Source organism: Camelus ferus, chromosome 5 (genome assembly GCF_009834535.1).
Source record: "Camelus ferus isolate YT-003-E chromosome 5, BCGSAC_Cfer_1.0, whole genome shotgun sequence".
NCBI lineage: Eukaryota > Metazoa > Chordata > Mammalia > Artiodactyla > Camelidae > Camelus > Camelus ferus.
In genome coordinates, this window is record NC_045700.1 from 58,217,094 (window position 1) to 58,240,450 (window position 23,357).

General features: G+C 34.9%; 2 long non-coding RNA genes across 2 annotated transcripts in view; one reads left to right on the forward strand and one right to left on the reverse strand.

Annotated features, from left to right (window-relative positions):
- Window positions 1–982: 982 nt before the first annotated feature.
- LOC116663706 overlaps window positions 983–23,357 on the forward strand; it is a 30,385-nt gene continuing 8,010 nt past the window's right edge. The window contains exons 1-2 of the long non-coding RNA XR_004319992.1: window positions 983–1,679; window positions 16,160–16,266. This is a non-coding gene — a long non-coding RNA (uncharacterized LOC116663706). The remainder of the gene's footprint in view (window positions 1,680–16,159; window positions 16,267–23,357) is intronic.
- On the reverse strand, window positions 2,704–22,106 carry LOC116663708. Its single transcript, XR_004319995.1, has 4 exons — window positions 21,705–22,106; window positions 20,319–20,334; window positions 17,876–17,877; window positions 2,704–2,715 (listed from the first exon to the last, which is right to left on the reverse strand). It is a non-coding gene; the product is annotated as an uncharacterized LOC116663708 (long non-coding RNA).

The window sequence follows — 23,357 nt, forward strand, 5'->3', positions numbered from 1 at the left end:
CTCTGATATGAGGGCCATTTACTAAAATCCCTCTTATGACCTGGTAACATCTCCCATCCCCAGATCAATTCAATGTGCTGTGATTCAGGAGACTGTAGGTCAGATCCTCTCCTGAGGATAATACTAAGCTATAGGGTAACAGGCAAATGTACAACGGAGTGAGTTTCGTGTTGGCATCCTTCAAGGCACAAGGCATCTCTAGCATGTTTTTAATCCTTTATTGGCATATACAGGGTCCTTGTCAATTCCCTGGTCAGATACCTAGTCTGCACCTCCTGCTATGGCATCTCCTCATTCAGATCCCCAGACCTCACTTTCAAAGGAAACGTCTACTTCCTTCTTCAGTGGAAGGGTGGGGCAGGGGAATTTTAACTGCTCTTCTGCAGTAGTACTACTATTGTGAGGAGAGGGGGCTGATCTGGTCCTCTTCTGCTTAAGAACTGTATGCTGCCAGTTCTCCTCCAGAGCAATCATACAACACTGGTGCAGGAAATTATTGAATGAGACTTGACATCTTCCTGGATCCTATCTGAAAAGCATCTACACAGATACCTTTCATCTTCAATCTCTAAACTTTAAAGAGGCTTCTCTCCTTTACTACCCTATTCCAAGGAATCAGCCTAAGACAGGGCAATAAGGTGGCAGAAAAACTTCCATTTATATCTAATTCTTCTTGCTTTTTTTTTCTACAACATGTTGTTTTCTCCAACATTTCCTACCCTCTATCTCCAGTTTAGAGGCTTTTATCCTTTCATGGACTGTAGATCATTTAGCTATTGCTGAAACAACATGTGTAACAAACCACCTCCAACTCAGTGGCATAAAACAATATGCTTGCATGACTCTTGGTTCATGGAGAGTTAGCTCATCAAGGCTGGGTTCAGTTGAGTTTAACTCCAAGTTGTGGATTGGATCCAGGTCTGCTCCATCTTGGACCAGTGCTTACCCAAATCATGTTCTCATAGTGGAAAAGCAGAAATGAACAACAGGAAGCACATCTACACCATCACATCTTAAGCCTTTGTTCACATATGTCACTAACCTCTCATTAGCTCAAACAGCTCACAAGGGCATCCCCACATTCCGGAGACTGCAAAATACACTCTGTCCTTCATGAGATGATTGCAAAGAGATGGATGTAGAACACTCCTATGGGGAAGAGAAGCGTGAGGACTAACAAGTTAAACTACCAGAGATAAGAAGAAAGGAAACTTCACTCAGTCACTTTAATTCAATTAAAATATATTTTGTTTCTTTTTTTGGCTTTTTCCTGGATCAGAAGAGACTAAAGTCTAGTCTGAACAGGGAGAAGAGCGATGAAGTAAGTAGAAGCTATTTCAGAGACAGTACAGTTCAGCAAAAATATACAAACAATGATGAATTTCACAATACACTTGAGTCTTCTTTGGTCCCTCTGGAACTCTCTCTCTTCCTCTCTTAGATTAGAAATATTTGGAAATGGACATTGTCTACTTTTCCTTTCACTCTCTCCAAAACAAGTGGAGGTCCTAATGTTCTAAGTTGGCCTGAAGACCCTAGAAGGGAGGCTGGTTTCAAGAAGAAGCCATGCAAGGCTCAGTCCATGCTAAGAAGCTGGGAATCAAGAGTCCATTAAATCCAAGGAGCAGGCGAAAGAGCAAGAACTAGATTTGAAGTATGAGGTTTACAAGGAGAAACAGGTAAGACTGAGAGAGCATTTGCATTAGTAAAACTGGGAGATATATTTCCTAGATGCCAAGAGATAAAGCATATTCTCTGGGATGCCTCCAGCTGAATCTATTCATTGGGGAGGATGATCTTGAACGTTTTAAATCTGCTTATATACATGTACCACTTTCCTTTCTGGTTCCTTCAATTACAAAGATTACAAGGAAGGGGAGAATGAAAGTGGAGGCTGGCTAGTTAGCACTACTAAACTTTGTGTTTCATGGAGAAGGGAGACTTGTGAGGATTTTTTCCCAATTTTACTTCCAAACCAAGATTTCAGAATAAATGCTATAGCTAAGAATATAAAGCAACCTCGTGGTTGACATTACCATTATGTCAGAAGTTTTAACAGGGCAATTATTCAGGGGCATACATATGATTGGTGGTACAAAATCTTAAGATCCAGTTCATATCTACAACTTACCTTTGCATTCTAAGATTGTAGAGATCTGATCCAAAACAACACTAAGGAGACATCAACTCCAACAACGTGGCCAATTTTACAATATTCCCCAGTGGGCATAAAAGCATCCTCAGTGGGTATGCTTGTCACTTACTTTCTCTCTAGCTGCGGGTTAGAATGTACTTAGTCTTGTGTTTGTCTCTACTTGTATATACATGAGGCAAAATTCTTTTCCCTTAAAAATGCAATTCTCTATTTGTACTATCCTGACTTTATCTTACCCTGCTTATCCCCTTTTCTAAATAAACAATATCATTACACTTAGTAATAGAAACAAATACATTTTACAATTAATCAGAAACTGAAGGCATGTCTTCAATGAGCTTTCAGTGCAATAGTTTGCCAAGTTAGACTGCTTGAAAATCACTGAAATAAAGGATAACGACAGAGAGACTTATTTAAAAAATAACATATTTCTAACATCTGGCTACAGATCATATTCACCTAGGCAATATTGATCAAAAGGTTACTTTTTCATCTATATAAATTTAAACACTTCGGGTCTTCTGGAAAAAGTAGTATCTTGAGTTTGGGGATGAAGTTAGCTGTAGACTTGCTAGAGTTACTGAAATAGGATTTAAGGTATGCTGTGGGTTTAGAGATCCAAAATAGAGCTTTGCTATGGCCAACCTTGCTGGAGGATTAACTGCCTTAATTCATTTGAAATAAGGTGCCATATAAATCATTAAATTAGTAAGAATATGCTAAGTGCTGAATTTTTAACAAAATAAAATACCTTAAGGATATCTTTCAGATCTCTTGCCTCAAAGGAATGTTCTCCATGTCATTAATAGAATGAAGGTTCTTATACTGGGTCCTGAGGAAATTTCTCACTCCTCCTCAACTTCTAGTTAGGATGACAGATGGCATTTTGGTCTGTGGTAGGGTAGACAAATGACCTGGTTAGTCCTGAGATGATCAAATGAACACTGAAAAGCTTGGGGCCAAGAGGTACTCTCTATTCCTGGCCTTTTTGGTGAGAAGAGGGGCCAAGTCCTTTTATCATACAAACAAGAATCTGGTGTGAGAGACCCAGAGATTGGCACAGGAAGTTCTGATGATCAGAAATTTCCACTTTTGCCTTCCATTCCTGTGACGTAGAAGCCATGACAGATCAATTGCATGAGCAAATCAAGGGTGGTGGTTTGGTTATTAGAGCCCATATCACTAATTTTTATACCAGAGTAATCGTAGTTATATGGGTACAATATACTGTGGCAAGTTTAACCCCAAGAATTACTTTACCTGACAGCCCAAATCTTACAGAGATATAAGCTCTGGCAAGATCATTATTGAAACCTACTTAGAAAAAAAAAAATCAAATTCTTTGACAGGATGGCAGATGCATGTATGGAAATCTTGAAATGATATTGGTCTTATCAATTTTTAAATTACAGGAATTATATAAAAGCCAGCTCATCATAACACCAGCTTATTAAATGAGTTACTTCTTCAAGTGGAATTCAACAGCAAATATCAGATAAATCTAGTGAAGTTAAAACTAGATAAAACTAATTTAAAAATTAAGTAAACTTGCAGGACACATAATGAGCATACAGAAATCTGTTGTGTTTCTATACACTAACAGCAAAATATCCGGGTGGAGCTGGGTGGTGAACATGGATTTATGTGATTCCAATCTTGATGCTTATCTATGCACTATGCACACAGTATCCTCATGTAAGTCATCAACATTCTAATATAGAAGAAAATTATGCCACTTTAATAACTGACTAGAATTATTTTGTGGTTTTGATAAGATTCAATTATTTTATTGCAGGAGCAGATAATTAAATAGTTTCATACCAGGCTTAAATGCTTATTCCTTTTGGAAAATAATTTCATATGGCTTTTTGAAATGTTAATAACAGAGTACAATTTGCAGGGCATTTCAGAGAGAACTGGATAAACTCCATAGCCTAGCTTTGTATTTTAGTTTCCATATTTTTAATGAAAAAATAAAAAGGAGTTTTCTTTTCTATTTTCTCTGTTTATGATTAGTAAAAATTTATAAAACTGTTCTTAAAATGTGCATTTTGGTAGGCAAAAATCAAAAAGTTTTACATATGTTTGTATCTAAAGGTATTTGACATTCAGTTGAGTTATTTTTTAATCTGATTTATGGAAGTAATAATAATTTGGACATGTTTTAAAAGCAGAGACTACAGATGCCAAGTTGTATTTTCATGAGATGCCAAGTTGTATTTTCATGTCATAGGAACAGTATCACAGGAAGAAAAATACATGTTTTATTAAAATGTTTTTTGGTGTCCTCAACATATAGAGGTTCTATAAAATGAAATCTAAGAACAATTGTTTTTATTATGTGGTGTGAAAGGAAAGTAAATTATCAATTTAACTGTGAAATTTAACTATTTACCAAGCTAAGTAGAAAAATTTTGATTTATCAGCTTGGAGTGTTATCTATGTCAAAATATAGATAAATAGTTTCTTTATCAGTTAAGGCTTTGCTGGCTTCTATTCTTGTGACTTGTGACTTTTCCAAATATTTAAAGAGAAATTTAAAATTCTCTAAACAAGATTCATCTTAGTTGTAACAAATATATTTTAACCAAAGTGACTTTGTTTTAAAGACAAAAGTATATGTCAAGACCTAAAACTTGAATAATGAAAGAATCAGGTGAAGAGATTTCATAATCAATAAATTTTTAAGTTAAAAAAATAGGTAAGTGTAGTGATAATATTAAAGGATAAGTATATATTCATGAATATTATGAATTTTTTCAATACCTGGGAAACTATAATTACAACATTCAAAGGATTTATACGTACATACTTTGAAGATCAAGGGATTCTGTGAAAAAACTATCAACTTTGTTTTATTTAAAAAATTTCCAGAGTAATTCAGTATTTGTTTATGCTTAGAAGTTAAGGGGGACCCAGCAGTCTCCCTACTCAAAGAATATTTCTTTTTCTTTACACAAGTTATTTAGTTTCATTGTGTTTCATTCACTTAGGAATCTTGTTTCAAATCTGTTTATAGATTTTTGTTTATCACATCACAGATTGCTTAAAAAAGGGCAGATTAGAATGTTTCCAGTTGTAAGTTACAGAAATGGGCTTTTTTGAGTCAGCTAAATGTAAGTTTATACTAAAAATACAAGGAGGAGCAAAGGAGAGCAGAAAAAAATTGCACAATCACTAATACTGATGAACTTCTAAATAGACTGACCAAGAAAAAAAAGAAAATACAAATTATCTAACAAGAATTGAAAAAGGGAATATCATTACTGACCCCACAGACATTGAAAAGGATAATAATAGTACAAACAACTCATGTAAATCCAACACCGTAGATGAAGTAGACCAATTCTTTGAAGACACAAACAGAGTCTAGACCACCATATACATGATAAACTGAATTCTTACCCTAAAATCTTCCCAAAAAAGAAAGCTTTAGGCCCAGATGATTTCATGAGCTAATTCTAACAAATATTTAAGAAGATAGCATACCTATTTTACACAAGTGGCATTTAGCACATTTACAGTGCTATCAACAATCACCACTATCTAGTTCCAGAACATTTTCCTCATCCTAAAAGGAAACTCCATACCCATGTAGCAGTCATTTCCCATTTCCACCCTCCACCAGCCATGGACAATCATTATTCTGCTTTCTGATTCTGTGAATTTGCCTATTGTGGGTATTTCATGTAAATTAAATCATACAGTATGTCTCCTTTTGTGTTGGCTTCTTTCACTTAGCATGTTTTCAAGGTTCATGTTGTAGGGTTCATCATGTTCATGATCAGTATTCTTCTTTTTTATGATTGAATAATGTTCCATTGTATGGGTTTACCACAATTGTTTATCCATTCATCAGTTGATGGCCATTTGAGTTGTTTTCATTTTTTGACCATTACAAAAAATGCTGCTATAAACATTCATGTACAAATTTTTAACACTTGTTTTAATGACTTTGGGTATATGCTGAAGAGTGGAATTGCTGAGTCATATGGTAATTCTGTGTTTAACTTACTGAAGAACCCCTAAACTGCTTTCTACGGTGGTGACACCATATTATATTCCCACCAGCAATGTGTGAATGTTCCAGTTTCTCCTCCTTCTTCCATTTTCCATATAATTTTTATTTTTAAATTCCAGCTATTCTAGCAATGAAGGAGTATTGCACTGTGATTTTGATTTAAAAAGTGTATTGTTAACATATTTATGTACTGGGGGAGAAAAAATGATGTAAGATACATTTATCAACTTTGAATTTATTTACTTTATTACACATAAAAAGTGACTGTAGGTAAATTAGAAATGAGACTATAGAAGACATTTTTTTGTTTGGATTTAAAAAACATGGCAACTTAAAAAATGAGGTAATTTCAACCAAATCCAATCCTATGCATAAACTGTATGTGCATTACTCGCTGGTGATTACCCATTATTGAAATTATAACCTCCCATGCATTGCTGATGAGAAATATAATTTATGAGTATAAAAATATGTGAGATAAGACCTAAATTTCCAAACTTTGGTATTAAGTACATTTTCTCTTTTTCAGGCTTCTAATGAAATGATCGGTTGTAATTTTTTAAAGTACTTTCCTGTCTTTATCCTTTGTATTTTGGCAAAGAGTTCTAATATTTGCAAAACTTAACAAATAGTTTACATTCTTTGCCTGAGAGAGCTTAACTTTCCTTAAGTGGAGACAGCACATATCAGAGAGAAGTGCAGACACAGACCCATTGGTTCATATAACTGAATTATAAAGTGTGAAGCAAATGTGTGCTTCAAACTCAGGTCTCCTTTACAGTGAAAAAGTGAAATGAAAGAATGGGTATGCTTCCCTTTAACTATATAGCTTAAACTTCACATCCTGACACAAGTAGGTCCCAAGGAGCTTATCTTAAAATTTCTGTATGGTTGCACTTTGAGAGCCTGTGGGTCCTCGTTGTCAGTCTAATCTTTTTAGTAAACAGAGTCCATAGAAGGAGCAGCTGCACTGATGGTTTTAACAGCTTCACAAAGATATCTTATATAATGCCAGGTCAAGTTTTGCTCTGCCTGATAAATGTGGAAACCAGTGTATAATACATCAAATAGCCCTAGAGATGCTTTTTATTTGACAACACATCTGGAGCCCATAAAGATAATTTTGTATTTATTCTCTGCTTGGGAAAAAGATACCATTAAAAAAATGCTCTAAAACCTAGTTATTCAGTATGAAATAATTATAATCACACTGCCTTCCAAAGGGTGTTTTTTTTTTTTTTCCTGATTTTTGCCACATTTTCACACGTGGAATGATGGGAAACCTAATAGAAATTAATTTTGACTTGTCTTCAACTTTATAACTTCAAAAAAGAGCATGAAAATGGACAACGGGGTCACTAGTAGATTCCAAAAAAGATAAGCAATTCAGAGTAAGTAGTAAATAACAAATGAGACTTTATTAAAATTGGGAAGAACAAAACTGTGAGTGTGTAAAAATGATAATACATAGACACAAATATAGATTGTTTATTCCATAGCTGATTAAAATATATTTAAATCTATAACATATTTATATGTTTTGATGCTTATTGACTCTTACTTTATAGAAAAATATAGCTGAGGAATCATATGCCTCCTTTTCATCCATCAATTCATAAATGATTTAGTGATTACTCTTTTTTTTTAATTGAAGTATAGTCAGTTAAAATGTTGTGTTAATTTCTAGAGTACAGCAAAGTGATTCAGTTATACATATATATTCCTTTTCATTATAGGCTATTACAAGGTGTTGAATACAGTTCCCTGTGCTATACAGGAGGACCTTGTTGTTTATTGATTTTATGTATAATAGTTACTGTCTGCAAATCTGGAAATCCGAGTTTGTCTCTTCACCCCCCCTTTTCCTCCTGGTAACCATAAGTTTGTTTTCTATGTCTGTGAAGTGACTATCTTTTTAATGTAACAGTATTTGATTTAGGTCACTTTCACAACAAGGGTAATATAAAATCAAAACCTTTTTTGGATACAAGGATCTTAAGCAAGACTCTTACAGATTTCACAATATATTAGAGAAGAATATTTAACAAGTTGCACTGTTGTGTAACTGTTACTCTTCTGAGGATTCCAGGGTGAAGGAATCAGAGAAACTCTTGATTATGCATGATGTCACCCCTTCCTCTGAACTCTTCATTTTATGCTTATATAATGTAAGTATGGTGGTCATTTTACTTTTGGCCTTTTCCAAAGCACACAGAGTTTGAACATTTTTTACTGATTTCAGTATTTCATTAGGTGTCAACTTGAGATGTGTGTGTGTCCAGAGCATAGTAACTAAACACAGCTGTCTCTCTGGGAATTGACATTTTCTTGTTGTTAGGAGCCAAGGGAAGTGGCTGCAAAATAACTGGGTGGCTTGAGGGGGAAAACATAAAAGACAGAGCCTTTCTTCTACAGACAGGAGAAAGGAAAGTCAATGTTCTTGGTCTGTTTTGCTCTTCTTTGAGCCAATTTACCGAGTCACAGATCTCCACTTCACAGAGATTGTGGAAGGATGAAAAATAATGATAAAGGAAATCGAGCCTCTTACGAAGTAGAATGATTTTATATTTTTCTATATTGTTTATACAACTTGGTAAAACGGAAACACTTACTTTCAAGAATAATACAGACTGTAAGGAATCAGAATATTTCTTTCACTAGATCTTATCATTACTGGAATTGAGTCTGTCTTTGTTTCTCTAGTGTCTTTGGGAGAAGTGTTATCCTAAATGAATGGATTTTCCAAGTAACCAAAGCATACTCTTTCAAGCACAAAAGTTTTTCATCATTTTAAAACATCTGGATCTCAGAAATCTTTCTAAAATTTATTGTCCCTTGTTTTATGAAAGAGCAAATAAAGAAAGATTATTTATTGGAAAATAATTTATAAAATTATCCTTTATTTTATTTATTTTATTTTTATTATTTCATTTTATTGTATGGTGGTCTGTGTTCTCCTTTTTTCGCTTTCCCTTTTAACAACCCCTCTCTATTTCTCTTCTCTTTCCTTTCCTTCTTCTCTGTTCTTTTTCTTCTCTCTTTACTCTTCCCCAGCTTTTCCCCTTTCTTGTTCCCTCTCTTCCCTCTAGTCATGATTTTCCTCCCCTCCTCCACTCTTCCTCCCACTCCATCTTTCCCTCATCCTCCCACTGTGGAGCAATTAGCTCTTTCTTTAAGTGCTTCCCCGTTGCTCATTCTCTGCTGGCCTTGACTTTCTGCCCTTCTTCCACCAGTCCCTGTGCATTCTGCCTCAGGAGCACAGTGACTAACCCCTGGTGATGATTCCCCCAAGAATCGCCTGAATTGCTAATCTGGGAGCTGAGAGTGAGGACCACTACAGGAAGAATAAGTATCACGTGGAGACACGCGGAGTTGGGTCCAGTTACCTGCCTTGAGGCTGCAGACTGAGAATCTAGCTCTCTCAAGCCCTGGCCTTTGTGTTTTGCCTGAGGCACTTGGTCCCAGCCCATCTCCCATCTACGATCTAAAGCCCCAGTGCCCAGCAGGGAACCTGGCTCTTTGTCAGCTCACAGCAAATGGTGGTTGAATGAATTCTATTCTTGGAGGGACTGAATTCTTATTCCTAAAGAAAAGTTTGGTAGTGGGATCAGAGTTAGGCGTAGGTTGGTAATAGGTCCAGATTGCAGTCAGGAACGAGTTAGATTGAGTGTTGGTGTCAGGATAGGGTCAGATTTAAGACTGGCTTTAGGATTAACCATTTGCTGGCTCATTCATCCACCAGACATTCACTGACACTGTCTCTGCTCTGTGCCTTGTGCTGGTTGCTGGCACCCCAAAGATGACTTAGCCTGCCCCTGCCCTGTAGGAGAGACAGATAAATTCACCATGGGACCAAAAAGGGAAATATTTGTTTCTACCTGATGGGGTGGTTGGTTGAATATTATCATGCTAGAGATATTTCTTCATTTTTGTTAAGTTGAATAATACAGTCGTTTTATGGGAAAGTTTTTTTGTCTTTCAAGAAATTGGAATTCAACAATGTATGACTTTAATTCATCATATGTTTTACATTTTTATTATGCGCTCTCTGTTGAATAAAAAAATAAGACATATCTCTGCCCTCATGGAGCTTATAGTCTAGTAGGAAGAAAAACAATAATGACTTTTCAATTATTTACGGATCAGAAACTAATATCTCAGCAATTAGTGTCAACTTTACCTCATAAATCAGCAGAGGATACATTTCTATCTGCCAGTTGCATTAAATGGTAGCGTCTTTACTTTCTTCTTCCTTCTTTCTCTTCTTTCTTGCCTTCTTGCTTGCCTGCCTTTTTTGCCTTCCTTTCTTTGTCTTTTTTTTTTTTTAGGAATGAAAGATTAAAACTGACATTTTTTTTTTGCCAATACATGCAAGAAACTGATAACTCAACATCTTCATCATCATCATACTAATAAAAATGGTTTCTGTTTATCAAGTAGTTTATTCCAGGCACTGTTTAAGCACTGTACTTTCTATCTTTTTTTAGTTCTCACAATCCTGTGAGGTGTCCACTACTATTATTGCTACAGTTTTGCTGATGAGGAGACCAAGACTGGGAAATGTTAAATAAATTATCCAAAGTCTACCAGCTAGTAAATGAGAAGAGTCATTACTGAGTCCAGTCTAGGTCTTTGAGCGGCCAGTATATTGCTCTTCATGTAGCATTGCCCTAGGGTGGTAACTCTTACAACCTTCTAAAGGGATTTCTTTATCTTTGTGTTATATTTTTAATATCAGATAACTAATTGCATTTCTACATATTTACCATAGTTCATCAACTCTAAGACCACATAGATGGCCTTAAGTAACTATCATTTTATGTACCAATCAGAAAGGAAAAAAGCTACCAAGTAAATGACAATCTGCCACTGGTTATGAGGTACATCTAATTATAGAAATGTCAGAATGTGAGTGCAGGCATATTAGAATTCATCAACGATGCATGCAGTGCATATAGACAAGGAGAACAATGTTCTGCTCAATCAGCAGTTTAGAAGGAGGTGGGAAAGGTGCAGGCTGATGTAAGCAGGGTCAGCTGGAATGACTGAAGATGTATTTTCAAAAAGAAAAAAAAGGTTTTAGCCCAAATCTGTGTAACTAGAACAGTAAACAAAATGCCCATCATATATTGCAAGTTCTGAGATAATTTATTTTACATATAACCAGTAAAACATATGTTTTTGGTCAATCATACCCAGCAAAGTGTTGAGTTCTGTTCTAGCAAGCAGTTAGCTTCCTGGACGATGACTTTGATTCCAGGTAAGCTTGGTTCTAGGCTTTGTTGGCTGGTCTATTCCAGGTTTGCCCTTTCCTATCTGTTGGTCATCGCACTTATTCCTAGGGCATGGTTCTGAGAGTAAGGATGTGGCATTTTTGTCTCAGTTGAATGGCTAGTAAGTGTTCAGCTTAGTCTCTTCACTCTGGCCTTGCCCAGTTTCCAAGGTCTTCCCTGCTTCGTGCAACCACTGAAATCTCTCTTCAGCCCTCAGCCTCCCAGCAGTTGTGAGAATGGTCTCTCAGAGTCTCACCCTGTGAATTTGCAGCTCAGGAGTTGGCCGAGAACCAGAAAGGAATTTTTATGCAGATTTTATGGTTCCTTCCCTGTGGGTCCTTCTTCTCTAGTACTACTCCCCAATGCTGTGTTGGCAGCCTCAAGTACTGATCTCCGTTGACTCCTAGAAAGAAGACCACTAGCTAGCTGGACTCTCTTTTTCTGGCCTGAGGTTTGGAAAACTACCTCAAGGGTGTTTTATGCTATCAGGAATCATGAATCTCAGGCTTACCATTTCTATTTTAAAAGCAAGATGTAAATGTAAAACCAAGACATTTTCAATCAAGAAGTTGAGAATGTGAAACAAATACGTGACATAAATATTTAGATTTTAGTCATGAGATTTCGTTAATCATTTTGGTTATGTTATCATGGCTAAAAAATGTAGCATACTGAATCTGCCTAGTATGAGCCTAGATTATTTTATCTATGATAAACTAAAGTAAAAAATGTGGATATTAATTTTTTAATACAAAAATTTGGGAAAAGATACAGAACTGAAATGCTTAAACTCATGAATGCTTTATCAGTTCTCATGCTGAGAGATTATTTCCCTGAATATTTTTTTCAAGATGATTGACACACAAACAGAACAGTTAGTGTGATTTGATTTCAGTCTGTTTCTTTCTGGTATGCACCTGTGACTGATAGTCTGAGCAGTAGTCTTGGCTGCCTGACACTTAGAGTGTTTGGGTGGATTTTAGAAAATATGAGAATGATACAGATGTTATATTAATGCACTACTCCATATGGGGAATAACTTAAAAAATAATGTTAACCTAATACATTGAATGACTTCTGTTAATAGTATTCTAAATGAATACAAATAAAAGTGCTAACTGATGTTATCCAATTGATTTTTTACTGTTCATGTCCTTTACACAACAATGATACATTTTCCCTTTAGCATTCTAATACCATTTTACGTGTAAAGTTGTAAGTTGATTTTTACTCTCGAATTAAGACTCAAGTTTTTATTTTGCTACAGATAAATGTTATGGAATAGTAAGCATTAAAAGTACTTAGAAATTTTTATTTCTTTATGTTTAATATTCAATTTAATAATATTCATGGAAGCAATTTTAGTCACTTTGAACATACTCTTATGATCTGGAACAAGCTGCTTTGTCTTTCTCTTTCTTATTTTCTTCATTTCAGAAACAGCAGGGATTTTAAAGTTTAAGAAGTGTGAGAAATCTCTGCAGTAGAAAATGAGAAACAGATCATTTTCAACATATTTAATCCCACACATTTTAATAAGACAGTTATTCATTATTAGGTAGTTGACAAAGGTGATGACGTTTGTTTCTCTGAATTTTTAGTTAAAAAAAGTATGCAGGTAAAATGCATTTTGGGTCCTCATTAGGCACACCGTTGTGTTATTGTTTATAAGTCAGTGAATTTTTAAGTAGGGTTAACCAACAGCAAGTAGTTGTTAAGATGTAAAATATTGAAGCTAAGACTCAAAATGGAAACCATTACAGCATAGTGAGCAGAACTAAATTTCAAAGGTCTGGAGGTCTGCCAAGGCTCTTTTGAAAATGCTCAACTCCCACATACCTATGGCTCCCACTGGCAATAGACTCACAGAGGGAAAAAAAAGAGGCTCAGAGAACACCGCATGTAGAGACAAGCTGCCTCACAAATGCAAAACTGAGAAGAGTGGGTCACATTTTCTTTTTGAAAAAAGCATTATTTTTCATTTTGGACGCAACCAGTAAAAGGTCAGGCCGCTGATTTCTATTTTGTATAAAATCTAAAATGGCATAAACACTGTAGCTCATCTTGGTTAGAGCCACAGTAATTACATTTTTTGAAGTTTATAGCATGGTTGATTTTTGTCACTGCCGAACATAAATCTTTAACTATAGACTGGATCATTCCAACAGCCTGTTATTCAAACATAACAAATGAAAACTCTTGAGGGCAGGGGACAAGATTCTCTAGAATCCTGGTGCATCTCAGAGCTCAAGCATGGTCCCTGTGTACAGTGGGCACTCAGAAAATACTGTTATTGGTGTTCATTCTGTTTCATACAAGTTTTGCCATCATTTAAGAAAGATACACTATCTGTTTAATGCAATGATAATCAGTCTATTACATCAATTAGTTTTTGCTATATAACAAAACTATCCCAAAACATAGTGGCTTAAAAGCAATATTTATTCTGTAGGCCATTAATTTTAGTGGAACTGGCCAGTTGTGTTATCCTGGGCCAGGGCCTCGTGATCTTGGTTAAAATTTTTTCATATGTCTGTAGTAAGTTGCCAGGTTAGCTAGGGGCTAGCTAGGTGAAAATGGTTAATACTACAAATTATGCTTGGGAGGGCAATAATTCAGATTATTTCTTGCTATCAACCAAAGCATATTTTTGAAAATTATAAATTATCACAAGATGGGGTTTCAAAAACTATTGTCTACATATTAATAAAATTATATGGTTTTTTGTTTTTTGTTTTTTTTTTACAATTTTTAGACATCTCACATTCACCAAGAGCTACTTTTAAAAAGCTAATTTCAGGTGTGTGCGTGTGAGTATACGTGTGTGGTATATAATATATGTAACATAAACCATATATATGTGTAACACACACAGAGTATTTCTTTGCACCTTAAGTATTCCATTCTGAGCTTGAAATTACCTCTCTAAGCATTAATCATCCATCCATTCAAACTATTAGTCCTTTTGCTACTGTAATTGTCAAGCCAATGTTTTTCTGATTTAAAATCTAATCACTACAAGAAAATATTTCAAAATCATTGATAATTTTAAAAACTAGAATGCTTTAATGATTTTCTGTATTCAAAATCAAATCCAAAATCTCTACCATGTCATTCCAGTCGCTCCCTAACTTCAGGTACCATCAGACACTAAATCATGTTTGCCTCCTGTTTTAAATGAAATTATATTCATAATATTCCTCTATATGATTCCCATCACTTAAGTAATATAATTTTATTATTAATATTAACCCAGTAAACATCTTGTCACAAGTATCTGATGTAAACAACTCTACTCATATGTATATTAGAGGAAATTATTTGTTAATTAATAGCATTAACTGTCAAACCTATGCTTAGAAGTCATTTATATGTATAATTGGTTAAGAAAAGGTACATTTTCCTTAATATACTATAACAATTAAAATTTTTATATGTGATTTATGCATCATATTGCAGAATAAATTTGGCAGCTTGTCTTAAATTAACTCTGTGCGCTTCAATTTCTAAGGTCAGTTTAGAAATAAATTTAAAATGTGGGTAGATGTGTTTCTAGAAAGGAAAGAAAAACAGGCTGTGGAGTATTTCAAGTATTTGATTTGTTTAGTGTCTAACTGTGAGCAATGCCCTTTTTGGAACAAGTGGGTGAAAGTCTTGGAGGAGTTTCAACGAGTACCACACCATTCGTTCCCATTCTTTTCATGTCATAAATCCAAGGGATTAACTAGATCATTTGTGACTATTTTAAAATCTGCACTTTTATGGTTAATTCTTGAAGTATATGAATTGAAGTCTCAAAATAAAAGCAAAAGTTCCTGAGATGGAGTCACAATCACAATGCGGGTAAAACACATGCACACGCTTTGGCATAAATGTGAGAAGCCCCAGGCACACATCCGTCATTAGTCTCTCACAGGACTTGTCCTATTTCAGGCTTTGCTCTGCTTGCAATAGAAACAAGAAAGTTTGAAAGTGGAGTTGGATCTTCAACACTCCGTTTCCTTCCTAGAGTCAAGTGCTCCCATGTTCCAGGGTATTTACTGAACATCCCGAAGAAAGAAATCAATCATCTTGTTTCTAAACAGCTATTAAGTTGTGTAGACAGTATTACCTAGATCACTGATTGTACTTTCCACTGATCATCAGACATGACCTGCGTGATGAGGATGATACCAGAAGTTAAAAAATAAATAAATAAATAAATGACTGAAAAGGAGATAGTTAAGTTTAAGTTATCCATATCTATATCATATGCTATGAATGCATGTAAAATCACTATTTGACTTACTCTTGAAGCAGAAAAAGCTCTACATCAGGGGTTCTTTACCTGTGAAGCATATAAATATCTGGTATGCAAAGGTTTTCATATGAAACTGAGTGAATGCCATTGGTGCAGTAATAAATTATTTTGTTCACAAAAGGGTTCAATAACAGCTGAATGAATAAACAAAAAAAGCTAGTGAGCATATATAATAATGACTAATAAGATTATAAAGGTTGGGGAGAAGGAAAATGAAGTTGAAAATTGGACATGATCATAATTTTTAGACTGGCAACCAAAAAAATAAAGTTTATAGCTATTTCACAGTAATATAATAAAACATTAATTTAAGGTTTAAAAATTGCGTTTTAATCTAATAGCTTAATTGTGGAATCTAAGCCATTTTTAGGTAAAATGATGGATGTCTTCCTGAAATTCTGTGCTTTGAGATTTCTAACAGGTCACTTTCTGGCAGATAAGCTTATGCACTATCATCTAATCCTAAGAATCCATTCCATTGCTGACTGAACATTTACTGAAGACCTACAAAGATTAGGTAAGTGCTTCGTACTATGAAGAGACAGACGAAGAGGACACTATTTTAAGGAATTCATTTAGTAGCTCAGACAGGCATGTAATTGTGGCTGCTTCTCCCAATTTTAACCTGGTTGACTCTTTTTATTTATTTATTTAACCATTCCATTCAGATTGATGGATTCAGATTGACCAACTCCATTCAGATTGATCATCTTTTCCTTTTACAAATGTTAGTGCCTTTAACTTCCACATATTTACACTCAAAAACATTTCTATAGAATATTAACTGAAATGATATCAATTGAAGGGTATATACAGTTTAAAATGATAGAAATTGCCAAAATACTCTTTTAAAGGGTGATGAAAATTTTTAGGCCCCTCGAAATTGAATGCAAATATTCCTTTCCTTATAGTTCAAGAATACCAGGCATTAAAGTTATTTTACATGTGGTTTCAGTGTATTTAGCTTGGTATTAAATACTTGCATTGAGCACTGTTCTATACATTTTTTTGACAAGTGATTTTCTGTTGTTGAATTGCCTGTTCTTTTTGGAGTCTATTTTTCTATTTAATTATCTTTTGGGGGGGTGTATAGATTTCTAGAAGAAATTTATATAAAAGTGAATGTTAATTCTGTATCCTTTCTACATGGCGAAAATATTTCTGCCAGTCTGTCTTAGATTTTTCAACTTTGTTTATGCAGGTTATTACCAAAATGAAATAGAAATGTAGTCAGAGCTGTCAATCATGTCTTTTACATCTTATACTAAGAAAGAGATTATGTATATGTATATATACATATACTGATATGTATGAATTGTGTATATTTATACATATGCATATATATGTATGTATATATATATAATATTTCCTTTTGATATTTTAGAGTTTTTAAACATTTAATTATTTAATATCCCAACCCTACAAGGATCCAAGATGTTTGACTTTCTGTACCCCTTAAATTTTGCTTGCAATTCAGTCAGTTTACTTCTGAATTCATCTCTGTCTTGTAGAAACTTGTTAAATGCAACCAACAGCATCACAGCAGGCGACCCTCACTCAGCATCCCAAGGGACTAAAGGCACAAGTTCAGTCTGTACATTATCTGCTTTCAAAACTGGTGACAGTTTTAAAACATTTTATCACTGCATACCATCACCATCCTTCTAATTTCGAGTAATGGTTTTCTCACTGTCTCTGGCTGCTTATCGGGGCAGTGACATATATTTGAGATATTCTGCTATGGTAACACCCAATTTGTGTATCATTTGGGAAACACAAATTTATGCCTGCAGCAGTAAAACTTCACCAAATCTCTCACAAAACAGTGGTGTAAAAATGTTTATTTTCTCACACTGTGTATATATCTATTGAGGGTTACACAAGTCAGGAATGAGGAGAAATCTGTTATTAGATTCTGGAATATTATGCAGTGGTAAAATTTTTTGTAAAATAGTGACTTCCTATAGTTTTCACTCCAGGACTTAGGCTAAGAGCTAGCCTCTATCTAGCAACATTGCAGGTCTCATGACAGATGGAGAAAAGAAAAATGGACTTAAAGCTTCTGTTCAGAGTGGCATATGTAACTTTCCCAAATGGTTAAGTCGCTAAAGCAAGTCACTTGCAACTCCTATATTTAACAAGGGAGAAAGGTATAATGTTCTGGCTGAGAGAGGAAGAAATGCTCATAATAATAAAAATGACCTTTTATTTCCTTGAAATTCGCCTCCATTGTCTCTATTCTCTCTGTGGATTTCTTTCTTGATTGTAAGTCATTCTGCTGTATGTTCTATGATATTTCTTCAAATTTATCTTCCAGAAGACTAATTTAGTCTTCAATAGGGTTTATTTTATTATTTTTCTATTTAATTTAAACATTGCAGTTAATTCCAGAGCCCTCATTTCTGTTCTCTTGATTGCTTCAGTTTATAGCGGTCCAGTCTTACTTTATGGATGTCATACTCCCTTGGATATAGATTTACATGTAAATTTTTTTTTATTTCTTGAATTTTCTTTTTTTTTAAATCAATTTCTTTCTCTTACGTGATCTTATCTTAAATATTTGGTGATATTTGATCATTCAGTTACATTTATTAATGAAAGACTTGCAGTATAGGCAGACGATGTAAGCTTTCTCTGCAGCCTGTCTCTGGGTCAGATCTTTCTCCCGAATTTGATGGTAACTGAAATCTGCGCAAATGTGTGAGGCATATTGATGGACGAGATTCACTATGAGCACAAGAAGCATATAGGCTGCTCTTTTTCAACTCTTAAAATAAAGAGAAATTTACTCAGGGAAGAGAACACTTTCATGTGTATTTCTTCCTCTTGGCATCTTCAAATAAGACCTTTCCAAAATTTTGTGGGTTCCCCCAATCTTTAATTAACAAAGGAATAGGATTAAAAATGGAAACTTATTAAGGAAGAAATAAGTGTGAGACATGAAGGTCTCTGTAGTTTAGCTTGGAAAGCTCAACCCAACAATATTTGGATGAGGATATTAAAACTCCCTGCCTCCTTCACTTACTATGCAATTAAGTGACTAGTCAAAGGCCCTTAGTCATCCTCCCAGAGCAACATGATCATTTACGGGGCTAGATGAAAAATCTGAGTCACTCAGTCCTTGTTGGGATAGATAATTCTACCAGGGCCTGAGCCCAGTAATTTAGATGTATAGTGGTAAATAAATGATGGCTTCTTAACTCTTGTTGACCAAGAATCTTTTATGCTTTTATTTTTCTCTCTTTATGTTTGGTATTTAAATATCAAGTTACTGTACTTACATCATTAGCCTTGAGAGTAAACAGTTGTCAGTAAGGGGTTGGTTGAAAGGAAAGAAAAGAGAAGTAAGAATGTTGAGGATGCAATCTCTTACAGCAACTAGGAGAGTAAAAAAAAATGACTGTTCAGACATATAAAAATATCTTTTGCTCTGTGGCTATGGTCTTGTCTGAGATGGATTACTTCTGTAGCTCTGACTCAGACTCATGTGCTTCTCAAAATCCCTTTTCAAAAGAGATTATTCCATTTTTCTTGTTATACACCAGATCCTTTTCTCTACCAGTGGTCTGTTCCAGCAGTCATTGGCTCCACTCCATTGCTGGATTATGTATCTGTTTCTTCAAACCAGTCTACTTGTCTATGATGTTGTGACAGTGTTCTGTTTTCTTCAGTGCTGCATACCCACATGCTTGGAACATAGTAGGCATTTAATTCACTTCACTGAATGAATTAAAAATGCACAAATCAAGCAGCTCGTTGTACATGTGGTGGTAAGTATTTCCCTAAATGTGCATTTTTCAGAAGAGTTGAATCATAATTAAAACCACCTCAAAGTCTGTCAGCAAACTCTTTGATGGTTAAGTCAGTCTGTCATGTCAATTGAATTATAACGATTCTAGTCATACTGCCCTAGAAGTTTGAGGTCTAGATTTTGATAGATTCCTTTTTTGTTGATATCTTAGAGATTGGATTTCATCTTTGTGGATTTTTTATATTGAATGTTTATTTTGCTGTATTTTATATTTGAGGTGTTCGCTTCCATTGTTTGTAATTATCAAGTGACCACATCTTAATTAACAGTGTAATTTTAAGGTGGTTAACATTTACTAAATCAGTATTAGAGTTAAAACAGCTAAGACAAAGACATGATTTAATCTTCATTTACTTTCTCAATTTATATTTAAATAATCTAAGGTTTTCTTGGTTACAAAAGAAAACCCAAATTCTCTTGGTTATTTGATTTATTAGCCCACCAAGGAGGAAAAAATAAATAAAGGCAACCAGGTGTTAGACACAGATGTGTACTGTTACAGCTAATATGCCGTGCTTTTCCAGTGAAAATCTCTCAGTATATTTTTTTGACTGAATTATGTCATTGCAATAAAAACTTAAGACTCTATTTAAAGAGGAAGCATAACTAATTATATAATTAAATATTTTCTCTATCCATCTTCTTCATCTGTTCAAATGCCCAATGGGTGCAGTAGACATATTCAGGCACATACTGGATCATAGTCATAAGCTTTGATGGGCAGAGCCAAGAAAGCATATGATCAGGGGGTATCAAACAAAAGGAAAAAACATGCTTGAATTGAATTTTATGAGCTAGGAACACAAAGATGCAGCCTACACAATAGTAAAGATCATTACCCCTGAAGCCAGATCACGAGGGTTCAAATCCTGGCCCAGTTACCTACTAATTGTGTTGTTGGGCAAGTCACTTAACCTCCCTTTGTCCTAGTTAACTCATCTGTTTAATGGAGATAACATAACACCTAACTAATAGGTAATTGTCAGGATTAAATGAGTTAATATGTGTTGCTCAGAGGAGTGATTAGTTTATAGTAAGGCATGTTAGGAATTACTTTTATCACTACTGCCTGAGGAAATGTATTATGGTATTTATAAAAAGGAGGTGATAGGCACGGTTATGATTAATGTCTCAAAGTTGAACAGTAGGAATTATGCACTCTTTTCCATGGCAAGGATATTCATTGGTTGGACTCTGATATATGAGTAATTCCAAATTCTTTGCATTTTTAGTGGAAGGCATAGATAGAAGAATAATATAAACACTCTAGTCAAAGTTGTTGATTGCCTATATCTTTGTCCCTTTCTAATTGAAACATTTCTTTTACATATCCAACCCTCAACTAGGTAGGCATCCATTATGCTTGAAAGGAAGCTGACACCAGCTTTTTTAAGTGGTCTTGACTTGGTTGAAAGATAATTCTATCCTCTATCCTCTGTGCAAGTGTTTAGCAACTAAGATTTAAGTTAATCACCATGTAGTACTTCCCTTAATTCTCCAGTAATGCCTAATAAAACACCTAGGGAAGTTAAATGGCCTTCTTTGTGGGACATTTACTTGATATTAAGACAGATTCAAGCCATCACCAAAAAGATAGATAACAAACGTTGATGTACATGTGGAGAGAAGGTAACACTTGTGCCCTGTTGGTGGGATTGTTAATTGGTGCAACCACTTGGAAAACAGTAGGTAGGGTCCTGAAAAAATTTAAAATAGAACTACCATATTATTCAGCAATTCCACTTCGAGGAATACATCCAAAGGAAACAGGAACAGGAACTTGAAAAGATATCCGCACCTCCATGTTCCTAGCAGCAGTATTTATGATAGCTGATACATAGAAACAACTGAAGTGTCCATCAACGGATGAATGGAAAAAGAAGTCATGATCTGTATCTATATTATTCAGCCATAATATGAGGAACTTGCAACAATGTGGATGGAACTTGGAGGCATTATGCTAAGTGAAATAAATCAGAGAGAGAAAGACAAATACTGTATTATCTCATCTATATGTGTAAGGTAAAAAACAAAAAACAAAAGCAAAAAAGCCCATCAAAGTCATTGAAAAAGAGAACAAATTTGTGGTTACAAAAGATAGAGAATGAGGGGAAGAGAATTGAAGGAAGATGGTCAAAAAATACAAATTTCAAGATAAATAAGTACTAGGGATATAATGTACAACATGACGACTATAGTTAACAGTGCTGCATGATATATAGGAAAATTGCTAAGAGAATAGATCCTAAGGGTTCTCATCACAATTTTCTTCTTTTCTTTTTATCCTATTTGTATCAGATGATGAATGTTAGCTAAACTTATTCTGGCAATCAATTCATTATGTATGTAAGTCAAATCACTATGCTGTACACCTTAAACTTAGTGATTATGTCAATTATTTCTCACTAAAACTGGGGAAAAAAAGAAAGCTAATGAAAGAAGGATTATTCATGTTCTCCTATGCATTATTGTGTATGAAAAAGAAGCCTGGAATTGCCACAACCCTCTTGCAACTCTACTGAAAATAAAGGTGACATATGGAGAGAAGAGAGCCAAGAGGATAAGGGAAGTCAAGCAAGTCCTTACAGAATGAAAATAAATTAGCAACTTAGCTATAGACTTTTTCAGTTATATGTCATAACATTTTCTTTCTTCAAATCTGTGCTCTGTTTTCTGTTTGTTGCAACTAAAAGTACTATAACCAATATATACACACATTCATGCACTCTGTGCATTTATGTTTCAGAAGAAAATCTATGATAGTTTTCACTGGATGGCAACTAGGTAAAAACTCAAAAGAGGCTTATTATGATGCAAAAATCAATCAGACCACCTACTTGGAAGTTAAGAGACATGGTGTACAACAAGACTGGCTTAATTCCATGGATACAGCTCAATTTTTCTCTGCTTCTCTAGAGCCTGGTTTTGTATGTGTGTTAGATTTATCTGCAGCCTGGTAGCAAGATGGCTGGCAGAGTTCCATACTTTATACCCACATATCATGACACCAGGATAAGAATAATGTCTTTATTTCAAATGAAGGGCAACTTTTTGCCTAGGGGCATTCATCGAGCTTCCACTTGAGTTTTATTAGTCTGAAAGGGATCATAGTTTCACCTCCTACAGAGAGTTAATTTACTTAAGCTTCAATCAGTTATTGGCAGGGGAAATGGGACCGCCATGATTGGCTTAGGTTATAAACCAAAGTAAAACCCCAAGGCAAATACTGAGAAAACCACAGTATTTACTAAACTACCTTTAATTCAGAAGTAAATAATGGCTAATATTTATTGAGTATATAGTATGTTCCAGACAGTAATGTGTGGATTTTACATTTACGCTATCATTTATTCCTCATAGCAGAACTGCAACTTAGGTATTGGTATGTCTTCATTTCAAAAAAGAGAAAAACAAGACACAAGAAGGTTAAAATAATTGGACTAGGTCACACAGTTTGCAAATGTCCTGACATACATCTGTATTCCTCTCCGCCTTTACAGACCATGCTCTTAATCACTAGGCAATGTTATGTTTCTGTTACTCATAGTGATGGAAGGAAGATAAGTGACAGAACACTAAGTGTGAGAGTTAATTGTTGGACCTTGTCATTTACTGTAAATCCATTTGGCTGAAATCAACAACTACTAGCACAGCACAAGTACGAAGTGAACGAGTTCATGGAAAGGAGAAGGTACGTGTATCATTTGGAGAGTAGAACTGTCAAGACTTGGCTATTGTTTATGGGGGAAGATACTCAGTACCAAGGATACTCTGCAATGTCTCTCTGAAGAAGATGT